The sequence below is a fragment of the Adiantum capillus-veneris genome, chromosome 5 (genome assembly GCF_014529385.1).
Source record: "Adiantum capillus-veneris isolate H3 chromosome 5, ASM1452938v2, whole genome shotgun sequence".
NCBI lineage: Eukaryota > Viridiplantae > Streptophyta > Polypodiopsida > Polypodiales > Pteridaceae > Adiantum > Adiantum capillus-veneris.
In genome coordinates, this window is record NC_140935.1 from 160,145,711 (window position 1) to 160,153,834 (window position 8,124).

The following is an 8,124-nucleotide window of genomic DNA, read 5'->3' on the forward strand; positions in this document are numbered from 1 at the left end:
GGCCTTGGGTCCGTAGGATACTATATGTAGGTGTTTCATGACACATCCTATGGACTTAGGTCCATAGAGTACTATATATAGGTGTTTCATGATACATACTATGGCTTTGGATTCTATGTAGGTATTTTGTGATGAATTTGTATACATCCTATGGACTTATGGACTTAGGGTACAAGGATGTTTTGTGATGCGTATGCATACAACCTATGGCCATAGGATACCTTTAGATATTTGTAATTAGTCTATGTACATCCTATGGTCTTGGGGCCATAGGGTGCTAGCAATAGGTGTTTTGTGGTGGGTACATGTACATGTTATAGCCTTTGGGCCATAGGGTGCTAGCTATAGGTGTTTCATGGCAAGGATATGTACATGCTATGGCCTTGGGGGCATAGGGTGCTAGCTATAGGTGTTTGATGGAGGGTGTATGTACATCCTATGGCCTTGGGGCCATAGGGTGCTAGAAATAGGTGTTTTGTGGTGGGTACATGTACATCCTCTGGCCTTGGGGCCATAGGCTGCTAGCTAGGTGTTTTGTGGTGGTACATGTACATCATATGGACTTGGGGCCATAGGCTGCTAGCTATAGGTGTTTCATGGTTGGTAGCAGTGTACATCCTGTGGCCTTGGGACCATACGATGCTAGCAATAGGTATTTTATGGCGGGTACATGTACATCCTATGGACTTGGGGCCATAGGGTGCTAGCAATAGATGTTTTGTGGCAGGTACATGTACATGCTATGGCCTTTGGGAGATAGGGTGCTAGCTATAGGTATTTTGTGGCGGGTACATGTAGACCGTATGGCCTTGAGCCCATAGGGTGCTAGCAATAGGTGTTTCGTGGCTGATAGATATACATCCTATGGCCCCAAGGCCATAGGGTTCTAGCAATAAGTGTTTTGTGGTGGGTACATGTTCATCCTATGGCCTTTGGGCCATAGGGTGCTAGCTATAGGTGTTTCGTGGCGGACTAATGTACACCCTATGACCTTGGGGTCATAGGGTGCTAGCAATATGTGTTTCATGGTGGATAGATGTACATCCTATGGCCTTTGGGCCATAGGGTTCTATATACATTAGGAAAAGTTTGGACTCAAATTTAGGCCTCGTAAGAAATGCCATGTCAACGTAGAGAGAGATAATAGAAAACTCATTTTAACCCTTTTTCATACATGTTTTCTAAAATCTAGATATCTTATTCATGCAAGGTATGTTTATTAAAAAACCCAAAAAGTATTCCAGTCATAATAACACTTCACTGCGTGGCAGCTATTGAATTCAATTCTAAATGTCTCAATCTTCTACATTTTTGAAAACTAAGCTCTATTTCCTCGCCTCTTTCTTCCCCCCCATTCCTCCTGCGTTCTCTCACGCATGTGTGATATTCAAATTGCCATTCTTCTATCGCCCCTACCACCTTCTGCACACAGTTTTGATGAGTCATGTCTCAGTCGACACTTGTAGCTTCTCCACAAAGAACTTCTACGAGGAATATGAGAGATGTATATCACATGCACATAGAGCTCTCACGTGAGTATGGACCCCTCTGCAAGAAAAAAAAATAGTAGATGCTTTGTGAAGCTTCAAAGGAGAACTTAAGATCACAGGGCATGAAAAATGTGGACCTTTGGCTGGATGATAGAATGTATCCAAAGCATCCCTCCACAAACTCCACTCCACCTTTTAGGGATATTACATCCTTAGTGAACTATGTCAGAGATGGGCACCATGACTTGTATGGCTACACCAAGCAATTGGCTACAATAAATGAAGTTTTGCAACAAGAGAGAGATATTGTATACACGAGAATATCCGCTTGCACCAAAAAGTCGTGAATGTGCTCAACAAGTTGAAGGCAGTAAGGAGACCATCAATGAGTTTACACAACAACTTAGAGAAAAAAAACAGCGCTTGGTCTTTGCCAAAGAGAAATAAAACTAAGAGACATCAAGGATTTGAGAGTTGGCTAGGGAGGAATAAAGAAAAGAGTGCAAGCCATTAAGTAAGTGCATCTATCCTTCTTAGGTTTATATTCATAAACTCTTACATCTCTTACTGCTAACATGCTTGTGCAAATCTTTGCTTCACCTTGACAAGGAAGTGGAGTGCAGCACAACCACCTCCTCGGTCCATTACATGCTCATAATGAATCACAAAAATGTAGCTGGCCTCTTGGATGATAAGCGCTATGGTAAAATTGTTGCTAAACAGCTTGATAGCCGTTTAAAGGAGAACCAACTCTTTGCACGCAATGTTCAATAAATTTTGGATGAAGCTAGTATATCCAATAAGGGATATGCTACCATTTTCAAGTATGTAGCATCATTTGTAGCATTGTTCCATTAGAAAAGGGTTTTGCATCATTTGCAGTGCTATTCCACTAGAAAAGGGTTTTGCATCATTTGTAGTGTTGTTCCATTAGAAAAGGGTTTGATTCCTAACTCCTCTTACTCAAGTCTATGTAAAGACAGACTTGAGTAAGGGTTTTGTATCATTTGTAATGTTGTTCCTTTAGAAAAGGGTTTTGATTCCTAACTCCTCTTACTCAAGTCTGTGCAAAGACAGGTCAAAAAGTTCCACATCAAGCACATGCTACTTCCAAACCCTTTCTCTATTCAAAAAACAAGATAGGAAGTCAATAAGGAGGTGCTTCAAAAGCTAGGAAGTCATTTCCGCATTGAATTGACATACATATCGCCAAAAGGAGAACAAATATTCTATGACAATTATAACAATATTTTTTACTGATATGATCACGCTGCAATCATACATTGTGCAGTTGTTTGATGTTACTCCTGAACACTGCAACGGCGTCTTGAAGTTTGTCATCAAGCTAGATAAATGTGAGCTTGTAAAGGAGACAAAGGTTGAGCGAGTCACAATCACACTTATGAATAGAGCTCTAGATGCAAGCATTGGACCAGATGATCCTCAAAACTTTAGTATGCAATCTGAGCACAACATTTTCCTTCTTACAAGGTTCAAGGTGCGTAGAAGTTATGTTAAAAATAACTTATTGTTATGTTTCAGTTGAATGCTTTTGAATGTGCATTATAAAAAGTTCAAAATTATCCTTTCACGTGCCCACTGAGAACTTTGATATATTGAATTGGGTTTTTCATCAAACAAACATACTAGAAACAATAAGCAAGCAGAGAAATGGAAAGAAATTCGATGTGGAGGGCATGTGATCCTACAATGTAGAGTGGCCCATGGCTAGAGACCTAAAAACCTTGAAATGCATGTACAACGTTTCCAAAGGAGCAACAAACAAAAGCCCTTACTTGTATTGCATGGGAGGGGTGCACATCCTTGACAAACCATTTTGGAGAAGAGCTTCGGATAGGCATCTGTGGGACCCTAACTTTCAACCCATTTTGGATATTCCACTATCTAGAGTACACATATGCACAATGCATGCACTTTGTAGAATAGTAGAAAAACTAATGTTTCTCTACATCTATTTTTCCTGGACCACTCGAACTCTCTTTGTGAAGCAAAGGGCAATCTCAGCCTTAGAGTCGAACTTCTCAAAAATGGGTTTGCACGGAGGACATGTTTAGATAGAACAGGATGAGAAGAGATCGAAAAATGGCCGGAATGTTCCAAAGAATCTATCCATTGGTGGTGTTGAAGCCCAACTCTTCCTTTCAATACCCACAACTAAACAATAATACAAAAGCCAAAGTGCATAAGAAAGACAAGTATTAAGATATAATAGTCGGAAAAATCTACACAATGTTGTAGTTGACCATGCAGACAATGGTGCAGCAAGGACTCGCAAAGCGAAGGTATGGAAAACCTTGAATGCAATATTCAAGTTCTGCAAATTGAACTCATGGACTGACGATGACTATACAAAATTCCAAGAAGCTGTGGAGACCTTCCACAAGACATTCATAAGTGCGTGGAAAAATCAACATATTACTCACTACATGGTAGTGTAATTGGTTTGATGACATGATAATCTTTTGAATTGTGAATACTCATCCTTATAATGTATGCATGCTTTGTGTGAAACACATTAACTATAATCACATGCTTTGGTTTGCAAGGCAATATGGCAGCTTGGGTGTTTCGTCTACACAGGGCATGGAAAAAACCAACTACCAAGCTCGTACTGGACATTTCAGTCACACTCGACATGGAGGTGGTGCGGACAAAGCAAATAGCTTAGAGGAGTTGCACTAATGGACATAACGGAAACTAATCCACAGGTCGCATTGCAAGGAACAAGTCAAACAACGTCAGATGGGCCATGCGATGAGATTAGCCAAAAAACGGCAAAGAAAGGAGATATGGGAGTTATCATCTTTAGCTAGACAACATGCGCATTAGAAAATTTCGGAGGTCATTTGGAGGGCCTTGTAAGAAATTGTATTTCTCTCTCTAGAAACTTTTTTTTTAAATGCACTTGCACCTTGTGAGTACGTCCAAAAGGACAACCAGACACTCTAAAAAGTAGATTTATATTCCCAATCGTCCTTGAAAACGGTCACTTTTTTATTTAATGCGAGCATCTTTTTCAGGAGGTAGGTGCGGCGCATTCAATGCAGCTTACATCATCACTGGAACTTGAAAAGTCACCAACTGTCAAATAGTGATAGATTTTGAGGCTTTTGACACCACCAATGCGTTCGAAACGCCAAAATACCCTGAACACGACTGTCTACTTGTCTCGTTCCGACATCCGGAGAGGCAAAAAATGGGCTTTTTTCTTATGGCGCGCGAGGAGGCATTCTAAAATTCTAGAATGCCCCCCTACGCGCCATTAGTACAAAGCTTCTTTTAGTGGTTTTTGGACACTTATCTTTCAAGAAAGCCCCTTTTTAGAGGTTTTTTGACATTTTCCTCTCAAAAAGCTTCCTAAAAAGAGGAAAAAATGGGCTTTTTACTAATGGCGCGCGAGTGGGCATTCCAAAATTTTGGAATGCCCCCCCTCGTGCCGTTAGTAAAAAGCCCCTTTTTAAGAGTTTTTTGACATTTCCCTATCAAATGGCCCAATTTTTTTATTTTTGACATTTCCCTCTTCAAAAGGGGGCTTTTTACTAATGGCGCGCGAGGAGGCATTCCAAAATTTTGGAATGCCCCCTCGTGCGCCGTTAGTAAAATGTTTTTTTAGGGGTTTTTGAGATTTTTTGCCTCTTTGGATGTCGGAGCGAGGCAATTAGACATTCATTTCTAAGATATTTGGGTGTTCCGAACACATTGACAGTATCAAAAGTTTCAAAATCTTCCACCACTTGATAGTTTTGTGACTTTTTGAGTTCTAGTGATGACGTAAGCCATATTAAATGCACCACATCTACCTTCTGAAAAAGGTGCTCGCATTAAATGAAAGAGAGTGATCGTCTTCAAGGACCACTAGATTATTAAATGAGGAGAGGGACACCTTTTATATTTTTGTTAATATCAATCTATTTTTCTACGTAACGTAGACTCTTCTCTCATTGGAGGAGCTTATTTTCCTCTCTCTTCCAAAAGGCCCTCCAAAAGATCTCCGAAATCTCCTAATTCGGTTGGTGGATACAAAAACAACACGTGGGAAGGGTTTGGACAACATCATTGCCAATTATGCCATAACTCTCAGCCATAGCAAGATCCAAACACCAAAGTTAATGTATCTAGAAGAATCGATGTAATTTTAACTTTTCATATTGTAAATGATGGTTGCAACAAAATAAAAAATATTGCAAGACATTGATACTCTATCATTTCAACATTTCATAATGTGAATGATGGTTGCAACAAAAAAAATACATCACAAGACATTGTTACATAATCAATCTAACTTTGATGCATGAAACAAATACACTCTATTTATTTCTAGTCATTTGGAAATGATACAAAATATTCTGGCATCTTGTCCTTATCTGAAGGGCCCTCTTCCTTATGCCTTGGTCTCTTTGAATGATGCATTTCATCATGTCTGTCGCAAGCACGTTGAGGTCAAGCAATTGGGTCTCCTCAGTTGCCTCAACCTACGGGGCCTCTTCTATAAGTTGAATGATTGGATGCTTTTGTTTCAGTAGGATGATGTTTTCCATATTGTGGCAACTGGCATGGGTCTGTGATTCCACAAGCTAGACCATATGCATCATGTGTCAAAAAGAAGTGATTGCACATGCCATACATGCCAGGCCCTACACCAAAATTTGAGACCGCTACTTGCTTGTCTAGCAGCATCACCTTGTCTGCATTCCATATGATGGTTGTGCCTGCTAGATATCTTGAGAGTGACTTCAATACAAAAAGAGGGAATTCAGCCTTGTCCTTCGAGAAGCTGGAATGGAAGTAGAGGACATTTGGAGTGTTCAAATTCTCCAAGTACTGACCAAGGGAGGAATTCTTTTCCAAGTCTCCTTTACCCCATCCACGACAATGAGGAATGAACTTATCATCATAGACTACGAGCTACGAGGAATAAAATCTAGGTGTTGGTTATATACACATAAAACTCTCATATAGGGAAGCAAAAAAATATTTACACAAGAGTATACCTTCTAATTTTTCATCTTCTTCTAGTAATGCAGCATTATATAAGTCAAGTGTACTATCGTTTGCAGAGGATGAGGACATCGCCAATGTCATTGATGGAGCAATTCTCCCCATCTTTGTGATTCCAACCCTTTCCTTTACCACCCTGAACTCCGCCTCCGTTGGAAGTGTCACGACACGCAGCTGCATCCTTGTATATCATTGCTAGTGACTCTGTTGGTTCGATAAACTCACCCGCTAACACATGAGCATCCATTACAAAATATTTGTCATCGACGAGGTCAATTATAATGCCATCCTCTTGTAGATTTTGAGCAACTATAACAAGGTAGTAGTCCTCTCTTAAGTGAAACTCTTCGATGATGTCATTAAGCATTACATAATGATGATCATCGATGGGGATAGTAGGGAGAACATTTGTTGGCAAAGCTCCCTTTGGCAGCTGAACACCTTCTAAAACACACAAAGCACCACTTGGTGGTTGCACCACCTTGTCACCAGTGACTGAACGGTGACTGCTCTTGGCCTCCTCTACTGTGTCCCAGTGATTGTCTAGATTAACATTCAAAAAGAGTATGAACCCAACATAGTATTCTGCATCTCGACACTTTCAATTATGTACGGGACATCTGATGTTATTCTTGCGAGACTATAGCGGCAACTTGTGGCTGCTCCTGTAGAAAATATCTTTCTTTAAATGATCAACACCGATATCCTTCATATAAACATATCGACAACCCCCAAACTCAAATGTGCCGCTGATCGTTTGTTGCTCGTATGTCTGATGAAACTCTGTAAGGAAATGTGACGCAAAAGACAAAAACTCTTGCAATGAGAAGGCAGGGTTGAAAATAGGCTTGAATTTTTTCTCTTGTTGTTGAAGCCCAATTCTATAGAGAAAATGGTACAGCTTGTCTTTAGTTGCCTCATTAGCGCAAGGCAATTCCTCCTCTATATCGATCTGAAAGGGATCCATTTGTGGAGAGAGATAAGAAAACTTGGGTTGTTGGTTAGGGTGAAGGTAGAAAGGCACTGTCTAACACTAGGGAGTACAAAGGGGGGACTGACATGTTTCCTATATATAGACTCCTCAGGAACTCCACCATATCGTTTCAACCATCCTTATGATTGCATTAGTAACGATGCAATGAATGTAGCACAAAGATTGAGGCAAGCTCAACCATCCCTATGATACATGTCCTGGTTGGGTGACTACCATAGCTATATAAAGCACCTTGACTGCACACTCCAGAACTCGCTCACATCTACACAATTCAGGTATGGAGGACAAGAAGAGAGGAAAGATGAAGCTTTCCCAAAAGATGATGGCGAAAATGAAGGAGGTCAAGAAAATGCTAGCTTAGACAAAAGCAATTTGGAAGGAGCTAAAGAAGAAAAACAAAGGAAACCAGAAGGCAAAGACTGAGGAAAAAAACACTCCAAAGACCAAGGACAAGAAACCACTAGCGATAAAGGAGGAAGAAGAATAATTGAAATGAACAAACAAGATAGTGCATCAATCACCTCTTAGTTTTTTGTTATGGAGTCCTTGAAGATAATGCAAATGTCTTCTTATCTTGTTCCTTTGTCTTTGTCTCTTTGTTTCTTTTTTTGGTTACTAATT